Source organism: Boleophthalmus pectinirostris, unplaced genomic scaffold (genome assembly GCF_026225935.1).
Source record: "Boleophthalmus pectinirostris isolate CB_2022bp ecotype Guang Dong unplaced genomic scaffold, ASM2622593v1 HiC_scaffold_8, whole genome shotgun sequence".
NCBI classification, from domain to species: domain Eukaryota; kingdom Metazoa; phylum Chordata; class Actinopteri; order Gobiiformes; family Gobiidae; genus Boleophthalmus; species Boleophthalmus pectinirostris.
In genome coordinates, this window is record NW_026571515.1 from 31793729 (window position 1) to 31808781 (window position 15053).

Sequence of the window (15053 nt, forward strand, 5' to 3'; positions counted from 1 at the left end):
ACTGGACTTAAGCAGATGCCACCTCTAGAGGAGCTCATCCTTCAGTAGAGCTCCCTATGCATTAAATAGCTTGTGCAACATTTTGTTGTGATGCGTCATCATGTTACATAGAACACATGTTATTGCGGTTGTGTGTAAAATCCCTCAGTCATCCATCGCAAAGGAGAAATTCACTTTGTAGTTAGCTCCTCCCTGCAGACAGAAAAAAATAATAAATACCCCCTTAGCCCCTCCCTTGGGCAAACCAATTATCAAATCAGGGTTTTAAGGTTTTACTAAACACATGAATCACAACATCAACAAATTAACTAAGCAGCCTTCCATATGGCCAATATAATTGATAAAAAACATAACAGAGGGCCCAATAACACTGCACAATGGCACCACCGACCACTTTTTACAGCATGGCTACTACTTGTGCAAGCCTGTAATAAGGTTCTCAAATGGCTTCAGCAGAGCCCCCTATCCTAATTCATCTATCATAAATAGCTTATGCAATACTTTAGTGTTATGTGTCATCACGTTACATACAAAAAACAGTTGTGGTGTTAAACCGTTTTTTTCCCTGAGCCTGTTCTCCTAGATTTTGGTTTTCTGAATCATTTGTGCATGTTTGAGGGATCATGCAATCTCTCTCTGACACTATTCAAACTTTCCTTCTTCCTCCTTTCCTTTTCCTCTAAGGCTCTGTCCACAAGCCTACATAAGCCTACAGAAGTTCTCTGCATCTCCAACTCCTACCCCTAAAAACAAAACATGAACTAATTAAATATTTGAAAACTTTGTTATTACCTCAAATTTGATGTAGAAAATTGCATACTAATACCTATGGAAACTCATGTTCCATGCTTTATTTTCTTGAAAGTCTAAGTATAATTCTAAAAAGAGGCAACTTTGTCAGATTGTTTTCCATAACAAATAAGCTCTCTGGAATTTGTCCACAACAAACAGATATGATTTTATGACATTTTCAAAATAAAAATTTTAGAGGGCGCTAGAGATTTTTTTTATTTATTTTTTGTCCAGAGCTGTGTCCAGCTCACAAGTTTTGGGTTCATTCCAATTAAATGTTTATACATGGTTAAAAACAATGACTAGCACCTTTACCAAGGAACCTTAATTTAAAGAGTTACCAAAAAACTTTACAGAATTTTCAACACATATTCTTCAACTTTTGTTTCATTCTAAAACTCTCCAGGAAAGTCAGTTCTGTCCTATCTGATTTTTTGATACTTCAAATGAGTATCTAGGTTCAATAGTTTTAGTATGCATTAGCATAGGCGATTTGAATTTTTTGACAACCCTACTGGAGACATGCCAGTGGCCTCTGCAACTGACAGGCTGCTCAGTGGCTCTGGTTAAAAATAGTCGTAAACGCTGATGTTTTGTAATGCTAATTGTGTTGAGAGGCTGGTATGACTGAAGCCAGCCTTACCCGTCTAACTATCCAGGCTGCCACTGGACACAAAGCTGAATATTCTCCGATGACGGCGGAGTCATTGAACTCAGACAAAAGAGAAACCTCTTACTCTGTCATGACTAATTTTTACAAAAGAAATTAAGTCACGAAGCAAGATTACTTAATAAGCTTATGTTATAATTAACAAGCTGTTGAAACCCCCTTTCCCCAAATGCCTTTTTGTTTGCCTTTTCGAAGTTAAAGAATGTGTGAATTATCACTCCAATACACATTTAGCCACTTCTTAGTGTCGACAATACAGAGCCCCTGACCAATAGCCTTAATCTGCCACTCAAAATACATTTGGGCTTTTGTGAGAATGTGTGAAATGTGTGTCGCTGCTCGTGGACACTCTGGGCTGCCTATTAAAACCATTGTTGCTCTTTATCTGGTGAACACAGACGACTGCTATGCTGCTGTATCAGAGATGCAGCCGCGCTTGTAAGCTTGTCGCGAAAAGAATACAAGAATTGTCTAGTGGATTATAATCTAGTCTTTGAACGGAATGCTAAATAACTCTGCTACAAACACTGTAAAAAAAATAGTCTATGGCCTGACTTTAGTTGTGATGCCTGGTTAGACTAATAAGGTAATATTTAAACATTAAACATCTAATTGATCCATACAGTTCTTTTTGTCTGGATTTGTACATATTAACTTGTCATTTATAGATCTATCGAAGATGTAGAGATTTTTAATAGTCAGTATGCCGTGTTGTCCGGTGTAAGTGCAACATTTTTTGATCAAAATGCACATAATGTTGCTTTAGATAAGAAAAAAATAAATAAAAATTCAATATTGATCAATAAAATAAATAATTTAATATAACAAATTTTAATCCATACAGACATATATATTTTTACAGTGCACAGGATGACAACAAACCACATGGGGCTATGACATATTATGTACATATCAGTAATCTGAGATAAAAAGTAAGTGGTCTTCTTTATCTGTCTATCAGGGGAGCCCACCTGAGTGACCAATGCGACCCCATGAAGATAACATTGTGCCATTTGGTTTAATTTGATTTGGAAAAATGGTATTGAATCTCAGCTAGTCTCAATTCCACTATACTCTCCCAGCACCGCAAGATTGGCATTCAAGAGTCTTGTCCGCGGGGGGATAAAAAGGCAGACTGGAGTGTATGACTGGAGGGAGAGAAAGAGGAGTGGGAGAGATTGGTGGTTTTTAGATTCCGGAATGTGATGATGTCATACTCCCAGATGGGGGGCAAGAGCCAGTTTTCCCTGTTGATAGCATTGTACTTTGCCATGAAATATTCAAAAGGTAAATTCACAAATGTTGAACCTAAGCATGTTTCATTATTTGCTAGACATAAGAACATCCTGTATTACAAAACATGTATTTTAAAGGTCCTATATTGCACAAAATTGATTCTTGTGAGCTTTGAGACATGTTATAATGTTGTTCCCTCATCAAAAACATACCAGGAGCTGTGTTTTGTTTTATTTGCATTTTGAGTAATGTTTTATTAGACTGTCTATTTCCAAAGCTCAAAATGCTCTGTTCCACTTTGTGATGTCATGACATGATCGTTATCTCCTCCACTTGAGGCAGGAATTCTCCACCCACCCGGAGAGGGAAAGCCACTTTTTTCCAGTGGAGAACCATTGCCTCGGATTTGGAAGAGCTGATCTTCATCCCAGCCCCTTCACACTCGACTGTTGAAGGTCCTGGTTTGATGAAGCCAACAGGAAAACATCATCTGCGAACAGCAGAAATGAGATCCTGTGGTCCCCAAATCGGACCCCCTGCGACCCCTGACTGCACCTAGAAATTCTGTCCATAAATACAATGAACAGAACCGGTGACAAAGGGCAGCCCTGGCGGATTCCAACATGCACTGGGAACAGGTCTGACTTACTGCCAGCAATGGGAACACAGCTCCTGCTCCGGTCATACAGGGACCGGACAGCCCTTAGCAAAGGGCCCCGAACCCCATACTCCCAGAGCACCCCCCACAGGACACCACGAGGGACACGGTTGAATACCATCTCCAAATCCACAAAGCACATGTGGATTTGGAGAAGGCTCTCGATTTACTGGTCAATCTATGTTCCTACCCTCACCTATGGTCATGAGTTTTGGGTAGTGACCGAAAGGACAAGATCATGGATACAAGCAGTCAAAATGAATTTCCTCCACAGGGTGGCTGGGCGCTCCCTTAGAGATAGGGTGAGGAGCTCAGTCACACGGGAGGAGCTCGGAGTAGAGCTGCTGCTCCTCCACGTCAAGAGGAGCAGCTGAGGTGGGTCGGACATCTGTTCCGGATGCCTCCTGGACGCCTCCCTCGGGAGGTGTTCCAGGCATGTCTCACCGGGAGGAGGCCCCGGGGAAAACCTAGGACACGCTGGAGGGACTATGTCTCTCGGCTGGCCTGGGAACCTCTCGGGGTCCCCCGGAGGAGCTGGAGGAAGTGTGTGTGGAAAGGGAAGTCTGGGAGGCCCTTCTCAGACTGCTGCCCCCACGACCTAACCCCGGATAAGCAGAAGAAAATGGATGGATTGATGGATGGATGGAGCTATCTTTTACCTTCTATCTTTAACTTCAGTAGAGATTGGCAATTCCATGGCTCAAATTCCCAAATGAGTCTAGTGAAGGTGTATGGAGTTTAAAAACACTGCAGAGCACTTCCTGTATTGCACCATGACATTACAGTGTGGATTTTGTGTTTTTCTGAGAAGAGAAGAACTCATTAAAAATATGCAGGATTTGTGTGTTAAAAATGTATGAATGAAACAAAACAAAACTCCACTGCCCACCATCTGTATTAAATCTTATTGGACTATAGAATGTTGTGGGGTCATTTGAAGCAATAGAGAAAGGGAGAGAGAAAGAGAGCAAGAGCAGACAGGGAATGAGAGAGTAAGAGGAAGAAGGAGGAGAAGAGAGAGATAGGGGAATTACTTAAAGTAGGAGTAGAGAATGATAGTGACTAGAAGATAGAGAGGCATAAAACGAAGAAGGAGAGGAGAAAGGAAGGAGGCGAGCAAGAGAGAGGCAGAGAAATAGATAGCGGGAGAGAGAGGTGGATGAGGCAGGAGAAGAGATGGACAACGAGAGAGGCAGAGAGTAAATGATGAGATGAAAGCAAGGAAGAGTAGGAGAAAAGGAAGAAGAGATAGGACAAAGAGAGACAGTGAGAGAGAGAGAGGGGAGAAGGGGGAAAGACAAAGAGGGGCACATAGAGAGGTAGAGAAGAGGAGAGAGAGAAAGAGGCCAAGGCGAAAAAGTGAGAGAAAAGCTGAAATAATTACTTGAAGCTAGTCAAGTGTGTCGGCCAAGGCTTGCCTCAAAGTGAACCGTTGGATGAAACACGGTGAGTCACATCAATGGCCAGGCCCATATACACTTTCTGCATCGGCCATAACATCTGTGTAATTACACATCAGGTGCTTTGTAATAGGTTTGTGGCACCAGACTGTAGAATCTCATCTGTGCAATATTGTCTGGTACAGCGGCCATTACCTGCACTACATGACTGCACTGGACAGCATTTAGGACACGATGGTAGTAAGGGGGCTAAACTTGTTATGAGTTACTGATGGCAAATTGCAAAACATTTTCATCTGTCTCCAGTGCTTGGCTTTTTAGAAATAGTTTTACATACAAGTATTTTGGAATATTTAAGAGATGGTTTTAAATTGAGATGCACTGATACTGGAATTAGATCCAAGATTACTTGATTGGATATTGGTTCCAGGAAATCCTATGGGCCTGTAAATTGATGTAATAAGACTACTGATCATTATTGGTCTATGCAGAATGTCTTTTATTCATATAAAATTGTGCTAGATTAATAACACCAAATTTGAATTTTTTTCAGTCTTCACTCTGGTATTGGTTGATATTCTGGTTGATATTGGCAACAACTTTAAGCCAACAACACTATTTGTATGGGAACTGAAAAAGATCTCTAATTCAAAATATTACATTTTTATCTCGCTCTCATGGCAGAGATGCAGTGCCTTCATAGAAAAGATGCTATAACATTTTTTATCAGAAATGTCAAAAATTTAGAAGAGTTTCAGTCTCTTTTGTTGTACTGATTTGAAAGTCATCCGTATTTTATACAAGATAACATATATTCACTGATTAGGTGCTACGAAAATAATTGTGAACTTTAAAACTTTTAAGTTAGAAAATTCAGTATGAGTACTTGCACTGTATTTTTATCACACCACTGCACTGGACCATGGTAGTAAGAGGTGTTCTGCTGTATGTTCTCCAGTATGGCATTAGACCTATCTATCTTTCAATTGTTCAACTACAGATGTTTTTATTGCTCAAAATATCTTGAAAATTATGTATTATTATTGTGATTGAGTTGCCTGTCCATAGATCTGACCTGTAACTTGGCCTGTTGGCATCACATGTGTTTCATGCTCACCATCCACCAGAACAGTTACACCTTTAACAATTCAGTACTTTTACTGTACTCAAGGGCTGCAATAATTAATCATCATCATGTCTCTTATTCTTATTTCTTATTTATAACTTATTATCTATTTCTTTGTAAAGGGAAAGTGCATATTAATGAACATTTAAAATGTAAATAATAACAATAATAATAATAATAATAATAATAATAACGGATCAGTTTTCTATAGCACTTTTTCTGGACACTCAAAGACATTTTACGGACCATTATTCACTCCACAGTTGGTGATGGTAAGCTACTATTGTAGCCACAGCTGCCCTCCTACCTCCACCATCACTCACACACACACACACCACTTTTATACTAGGAAATGTGGGTAAAGTGCCTTGCCTAAGGACACAATGACACAATAGGGTCCCGGGGGCCCTATTGTGGCACCTGTTTTCCCAGCGGTCTCCCATCCATGTACTACCCAGACCTGGTCCTGCTCAGCTTCTGAGATCTGACAAGATCAGGCTTTGACAAGTCGCTATGGCCACGAGGTTATAGAAAGATTATAGCCAACGTGGCTAATTTCCATCTTCAGTCCCTCAGCAGGTTGATGTCAAATGCTACTTGACTTTACAAACTCATATACTAAAAGAGTTTTATAACAACATGTATTTAATCCAAATATGTTTTTTAAAATAAATGATACACTTGTACATGAATATCTATCTAGCATAGAATAAATTTCAAGATTTATTTTATTGAAAATTAAATAGAAAAAAAATTATAATCATTTAAGTTCAAGTTAAATGTCTTTATTATCCCACTAGGGGAGATTAGTTCTGCAGCACTCAACATATAAAACAAACAGTAACACAATAATATACAGAAGACTGGAGAAAAAATGAGTCATTTAACGAGACAAAAATATTGCTCCATACACTAATAAAATACTCATTAGTCCTAACTCTACTATAAATACTACTGTTATTCCCTTGTTTCTTTAGAACCTGCACTGTAGCTTGGATGAAGAAATAGTGCTTTTTCACCATTGTTACGGATGCACTGTTGGTAAGTTTATCATTGAGCTGGCAGAGGTGAGGAGAGGTTGGAGGGACCCGGGTCACGGTAATCATGAATGAGGGCTGCAGTTGTTGAACTGAATCGATGTCCTCAGTCTTCTTTGTGTTTCAAGGGCATTGTCTTCAGAATTGGAGTGTGACATGATGAGACTGTTGACTGTCACAGCTGCCTCGCTCAGCCCTGCCAAACAGAGTGATTAAATTCCTATTCTTTTTCACGAAGGAGAAGTGAAGCCATTTAGAAGCCTATAAACCACATGGACAAGTCAATAAATGCCTTGAAAGAAACCCTCTGTTTTTTTTCCCCCTTTTCCATTTTTTCCAGGAAATGACATGAGGAACTGGATGTCTTTGTGTTATTCCGTGCACTGGGGAGGAACGCAGAAGCTTGGTTAGGTTTCATGTGTTTGAGTGAAGGTTTAAAGCAGTATAGTGCAGGTGAGGTGGGAGGATGTCATTCAAAATTGTGTGTTTCAAGATACATGGTCAATTCAGCAATATAAGCACAGTGGGAATTCAGGGCATGTGTGGGGGTATCATTGTTTGAAATGGGATAGGCTTCAGCAGTTTTTTTTTAAGGAAATAGTTTTTGTTTATGATCTAGAATTGAATTTCATGTCAAAATCTCATATGGAGGAGAGAGGCCATTAGCGTGATTCATCAGCCAGTTTCACTTAGTAGAAACAGTCTGACCTTGCAGCGTTAGGATTCATTCCCTTAACTAGACGGGTACTTTTTTATTTAACCAATCGCAGTTTTTTGGTCATGATGTATGTAACACACCGCTAACGGGGCTAACTGAGATATTAAAACTGGGAAAACTAATCCCGCAGGAAGAAGGGCAATAACGTCTTTCCCCTTGATAAAATTCACCAAACATTCTCTTTATTCCGGCTTTAAATCCTCGATCTCAGGAATCATTGCCAACACAGAATGTACGGCTCTTTGCTGATTGGCTGGTGCCTGAAGTCACACTTCCGAGGTTCTTGCAAACGTTCCAATTCCTGATCTAGTCACTGGACAGAAATGAAACTGAGTGGAGGTAATAGGTAGTGCCAGCCTGGTTAAGAGGCCATATCACCTACTAACAATAAGAAAAAGTCCATCACTACTTTCAAACGGCACCTTCAAAATCCTATATTACAGAAAAGTAACTGTTGTGAGCTTTATACCTTGTTAGAATGTTGTTACCTCATCAAAAACATACCTGGAGTTGTGTTTTGTTTCAGTCACACACATCAGTAATCCTTTATTATTAGTCTGTCTACATCTCCAAAGCTGAAAATACTCTGCTCTAAATGTGATGTCATGTAGTGGTAGTTTTCAAGTTAACAGCGACCTTTTACCTTTAGTTCAGCAGAGATAGGTAAATCCAGGGATGAACTGACTCTGAAGTGAAAGTGTATGGAGTTTAAAAATACAGTGGAGCACTTCCTCTATTAACACATGACATCACAAAGTGAAACAGAGTGGTGTCTGTTTGAGAGAAATTTCAGCGTAAATATACAGCGTTTGTATGTTAAACATGTGTGAATGAAACAAATCACAACTCAACTCCAGGTCTGTTTTAGATCAAACACAGATCATAAAATAACATTAGAGGGCCTTTTGGCTGTGGCCTTTTATGGTTCACTGTTAGATCTTTATTGTAAGATTTTGTAATTGTTTTCTGTGTCTACCTAGAGGGACCACAGACTGAAAATAGCATCTTTGCAATAATCAGGCATATTAACACTGTAATTACAAATGTTCATTAATATGCACTGTCTGTGTCAAATAAATAAATCCATAAATCCATAAAACATCATTTAAACATTTAAAAACAGGTTAATTATATTCTTGTTTTTTTTGTTGTTGTTGTTGTTGTTTTTTGTCAACATTGTGAAAAAAAATATACAGTATGTGTAGACCTATTTGGTGTAAAAATTTGAACCTGTTTTGGTTTTAGCAGCAGCTTACCATACAATTTCCATTCCATTTGTTAAATTGTGAACTTCAAAATGTAAGTGTAATGTAATGACCTCACAAAAATGTTGAAGTAAATTCAAATATATCTATAACCAACTTGAATAATACATTATTCAATGAAAAGCATGTTTCACATTTGTGTTTGATCAACCTTCAGCCTCTGCATTTGCAGTAATCAACTCGTACCTTGTAGTTTAGTTTGTATAGCACATTTAATTACATGAGTTTACAATACCACCAACAATAACTGGCCTCTGTAGACTTCAAGGCAACCCCCCTCATGTTTATCCTCTGACCATATATTGATCTGAAGTAGCATCAGTATGTGGTAAACAACAAACTGTGAGCCACGGCCTTGGTCCTTAGACACTAACAGCCCCATAACGCTCGCTCCACTGCTCTGTAACTTTGACATTGATCACATAATCTTAAAGGTGCATTATGGAACTTTTTTTGGTCGGGGTCTGCTACCATGTTATTGCTTTGACTAGAGTGTTCTGCAGCCTGGCTTTAAATGTATTTTGTTTTTATTCAGTGACAGGTGTTTTTATTGATCAAAAATACATTCTTATCTGTGGAACAATGCAGGCAAAGCATTAAATCGTAGAGATAAGCTGGTGGCAGCATGAGAAAAGTTATATTGTATAAGTTTCATAACAGTAGAAGATGAGTTATGTAAGAGGTCAGGTTAACATAATATCACAGATTTCAAATGAAGTTGGAGGACAGTTGTTGTTGTTTTTTTACTGACTTCAACAAGTGATGGTTATCCAGTCACAAAGGAAGACATTATTACAGGTTTCTACACCTCTATCAAATACTGAGAAGAATTTAGTGGATTGTTCTGTTTGAATATTTGAGTGAGTTATACACAAATGTATGTATTTTAAATTAAGCAGTTTCCTTCTCAAACTGCAAACAAAGTGCTTAAGAGTGCCAGTTGGTTACGTGGTAATTGTATGTTTCATGATGTCTCCAGTGAAGCCTGCCATAACAATTAAAATGGTTTCCACTTTCCCTTCATGCACAAATAAACACATCTATATTAATGATTTGGGCAGTGCTATAAAGTACTGCTACCTGAAAGAAACACCGCAAGAAAGCACTGTAATGGTCTGACTTCTGTCTGTGTGTAGTTTGCATGTTCTCCCTGTCTATGTATGTGTGCTCTGTAAACTGTTAGTATATAGGCCAATCCTCCAGCTATACCCATGAACGCTCTGAAGGTAGGATGGGTCAAAGGCAGCAGACTAATGCATGTGGATGATGCAGTATACCTCTATGGCTGCAATGAAAACATAATGATGATTAGGGACGCCATGTTGCCTTGGTTAAATGATGATTGTGATTATTCAGGCCACTTTAAAAAATAATCATACAGTAATAATCAGTTATAGATATGTACAAAAATCAAACCTTTTATTGTAATTTGTAAACACTAATATCTGGTATCACCTCATAATTATATAGTCAATTTGTAGTTGTCCCTATGGAAATGCTTTGACCCATCTTTCATTAAGTGCCACAGGGCAACCTTTCAGCCGCAGTGGGTGATCGCAGAGCTGTTCTCCAGATCTTGAGCCAGGGACGCGGTGAGGACCAGCTGCAGCGATGCAGAGAAAGCCCACTCAGACACAGGGAGAACAAGGAATAATCTTGACAAAAGACTAAAATGAAAGAATCAAGTACAATGATGGCATTTAAAACACATAAAATTTAATGCAATGTATATGTATGAAAAAGGACACTACAGTGTTGTGCATAATAGTGAAGATTTCTGTTTGCAGTTGATTAATAATTGTGTCTGAACTGAAATGTACTGATTTGAAATGTTTTAAAGTAACTCTCAGTGTTGATATTTTGTCTGGAAAAGGGAAAAGGGGGCCGAAAGCATAAGATGACTTTTTTTTCTGCTCCTTTTTGTTCATTTCTTGTATGTTTGATGTTGTGACACTGTTGATGTCTTTTTATACTTTTGAATGAAATAAATAAACAATAATAAATAATAATAACATGCAAACTCACACAAATAAAGCACCAAAATGTAATCCAGGAGTCAGGCCCTTTGTGCTGTGAGGTGAGGGTGCTTTATTCACTCAGCCGCTGTGCAGTTTTTCAAAATCAAACACAGTATCTCTTCATGCGAGTACTTAAACAAACTAACAAACAAAGAGCTAAAGTAACCTCATCATGGTGCGTTGGAGAGCATGATTGCGTTTGCAGCCGCAGTTACACAACAGCAGAACAAGCCTGGCTCTCAGCTGTCTAAATAGGATGATTACTGCTGGTCTGAAGGGTCCTCCAGAGAGAGGAGCAGAGAAGGGAAGTGACAGAGAGAAGAGCTGCCCATGTGTGGGAGGTGCCAAATAAAACAGCACTGATGAACCTGTGCTAGCATCCTCCGCTACAAACACACACACGCTGGTTCCTTTGTCTACTGAGGACTTATATTCATTTTATGGAATTAGACTTTCAGCAAATTATATGTCAAAAAAATTTAAAGTTTTATGGCTTAATTTAGGGATCAGATTTCAATAAATATGAATACCTACAAGTAGTGCAATATGGCTATATGGTAAATTGTAACTTACTCAGTGAAAAACATAAACAAAAGACACATTACTCAAACATATGCATTGCTTGTTACAGGGAAATGTCATTATGAAGCGCTTGCAGCAACAGAGAATCAGCAGGTTTGAACTTAACCCAACAGACTGGATTGTATTATCAAGTTGTTTGATGTCTATTGTATTTTACAATTAAGAAAATGTAAAATAATGCCTCTTCACAGATCCGACTTGTGACGTGGCCTGATGGCATCACCTGCTCGCCGTCATGGAGATAGATAAGTTTAATGCCATAGTATAAAGCATTTCCCTGGAGACAAGCAGGTGATCCACAAGAAAAGTTACACAGTCAAAAGTTACAGAGTACACCTTTAAGCAGACAGTCTGAACCTACCTATACATGTCAGTGATGCTGGAATATTCCTGCTTTTTTTTTTTTTTAAATAAATACATGCAGCAGAGAATACAATGCTCAAAAGAAGTAGGTAAGTTTATTTGAGCCTACCCTCTTTTACATGTAATAATACATGTGTCCCGAATTTCGGACTTCGGGTCATCGCACAATGCATACTGGGAGGGATCCTCCAAAAAATTGAGCATCAAACCGCCATGTTTGATTTCCCAGTGCAGTGAGTCTATTGTCAAAGCTGATCTTTTCAAGTCTTTTGAACAATGTCGCTTTTGTTTCTGGTTCTGATATTGTGATATTTTAGTTATGGGATTCGGACATCGTAATTGTGTGGTTGTTGAATGTCTTAACGGCGGAAAACGAGCTTCTGAAGTTTGTGAACTCCACAACTGCAAAAGAGAATCAGATCTGTGTGACTGCAAACCTCAGTTCAAACTGTTTCCCGTCCCAACGGAATTGAAAAACAGTGAAAGGCGAAGGCGATGGGCTGTATTGATACACAGGAAGGACCAAAAAGGTAACCTTTTGCTGCCTGAGAAATCATCCCGGGTTTGCAGCAAACATTTTGTATGTGGAGCATTTCGGAGGACCCTTCCCAGTATGCAGTGCGCGATGACCAGAAGTCTGATATTCAGGATGCATGTATTAGTAGAAAAACAGCTGATTGTTACATCCAATACCAGAGGAAAAGAGTCACATTTAATACCCTATTTTGGTGAAAAAAGAAAACAATAAAACAGATAGATTCATCTGCAAAAATGCTATTCCCTTTATATATTAAGATGAAATTTCTATAAACATATGTGTCCTTGCGAAAGAAATTTGAATTCTGTCTGGACAAAGAATTTGAAAGCAAATACAATTCTCTGCTCATTCAAGAGGTTCTGTCCGTAAACTGATGAGCTACTGTTTTATATCTCTAACACCGTTATTTATCTGTTCCCAGTGAAGTTCAGTGAAATACCCCATGTGTGAATTGTCCCTGGGGCATATTTACCACGATACGTGACCTTCTAAACATGCTTGTGTCCCCACATCACCAGTTAAAAATGCACACATTATCAGCCTGGTGAAATAGTAGCAATGGCAGTTTTACAGACACTTTTGATGAAGGAAAATGAAAGAGGACGCGTGTGCCTGCTCTGATGCAGTAGCTCTATCTCTCCCTTCTTTGAACTGCCAAGCGTTCATGGCCGGGTGAAGGACAGAGTCAAAGGAGAGCGGGCTTTGTAGCGAGACACCTCTTCTTATTAAGCTGTAACAAAATGATGATCTAATTATGCCCCTCCGAGTGTGCCACTAACACACACTCTTTATATCAGGTAGAATGGACAGATGTGTTAATTGAAGGAGAGTTCAAGACTTAATCAGGGGTTCTGGGTTTTGAAATTCTAGATGTCCTCAAAGCAACACTGGCACTGACAAAATATGCCCACTGAAATTCAAAGTAATGGTAGACACATAAAAGCAATGTTGTGTTGTTGGAGGAGCTCGGAGAAGTTAAACACAGCCCCTAACCTGCTTGTGCAAAGTGCAAATCTGAGCAAAAGCATACACATTCACCTGTGCCAAATGTTTAAATAAGCATTTGTTCTTAATTTTGCCTGGTAAAATAAAGGTAAATAAATAACATATGTATGAAGTATGGTCTTGCTCCCAAACTTATGATAAACGTTTGGAGATTAGAAGGATCAGAATTGGAAACCATGTTAATATCTACATCAGATCTTAAGTTCAGTAAAGATGCACTTCCTGTATTACTAGGGGAGTAAAGATATTCAAGTCTCACGATACGATATCATGACGGTATGAACCTCACGGTACGATATTTATTGCGATATCATGGGGGAAGCTCACGATATGATGGGGGAGCTCATGATTATGGATGTAACAATTTCCAAATCTCCCAGTACGATATTTTCACAATATACATCTCAAGGTATGATATTTACTGCAATATTTGGTGGAGGTTAACAAAACTGTGAATATGCTACTTTTTCTTCTTAAATGCCTTGACAAGATTTAATCCAAAGAACTAAGACTTAATAGAAATAACAGTTCTAAGCACTTTAAGCTCTTTATCTATTATAATCTGCACTGAAATGGAGCAAAGGATCATGGTCTATGTAGTTCCCCCCCTTTTTTTTGTCTTTTTTTTTTTTTAGCTATTGCTGCACCATAACTCTTAATTTAAGCAATGAGAGTTGTGATCCCATATATTGTGATGGTCCACGATATTAATGTGAGAACTTTGACAATATTTCGGATATTGTTACATCTGTAATGTATTACCACATGACATCACAGGGTGGAACAGAGTGTTTTGTTGTTTGTTTGTTTGTTTAGTTTTCTTTTGAAAGAAGTACACAGCCTTAATATGCAGGGTTTGTGTGTTAAACATGTCAGAATGAAACAAAATACAACTCCGGGTATGTTTTTGATGAGGAAACAACATTATACTATAGATCAGAAAATAGTGTAATGGGAACTTTAATAAAAGCTGGTGCCACCCTGGACTTTCACAACATCAAACTTTACATGCTGCTTCACATCCAAATCATAACTCAGCAACTGATAAGAATGTAACTGTTACCAGACAATATAAAACAATTTCATAAAACTAAATACATTTCCAGCATTCAAGCAATATTCAATAGTTAAAAGAATCATTTTTGCAGCACCACCGTACCCTTTAATTGAAGAACTCTGACTGAATGGCGTGGACAAATTGATAAAAAATAATTTGACAAAAGACAGGCCCACGCTGAATAAAACCATAGCCACTTCTTTGCCCAATACCCACTGATATTTTTACATCATTCTAGATACGACATTATTTATCTTTACAGAGGCTCGCCCAGTTGTACAAATCTGTCAGTTTTATCACTCTTTTTTTTTCTCTCTGCTGGAAGTTCTCATAAAAAACACAGTACAAAACAGCGGTGAAAACAACAGTGGTTCAACACATCTCCACTACTCTGCTTTCTGCTTTTTGAGTTATGACAATAGCACACAATGGATGATATGACCATAGACTTATCAATAATGCATAAGGTAGTAAGAGGAATGACAGGCGCTCTGCTGGTAGGTTCTTTCCAGTAGCAAGCCATAAATTTACCGGGCAATAATAATGAGTCTTCTCAGGGAAATAAAGGCCACCGTCTCTGCTCCCCAT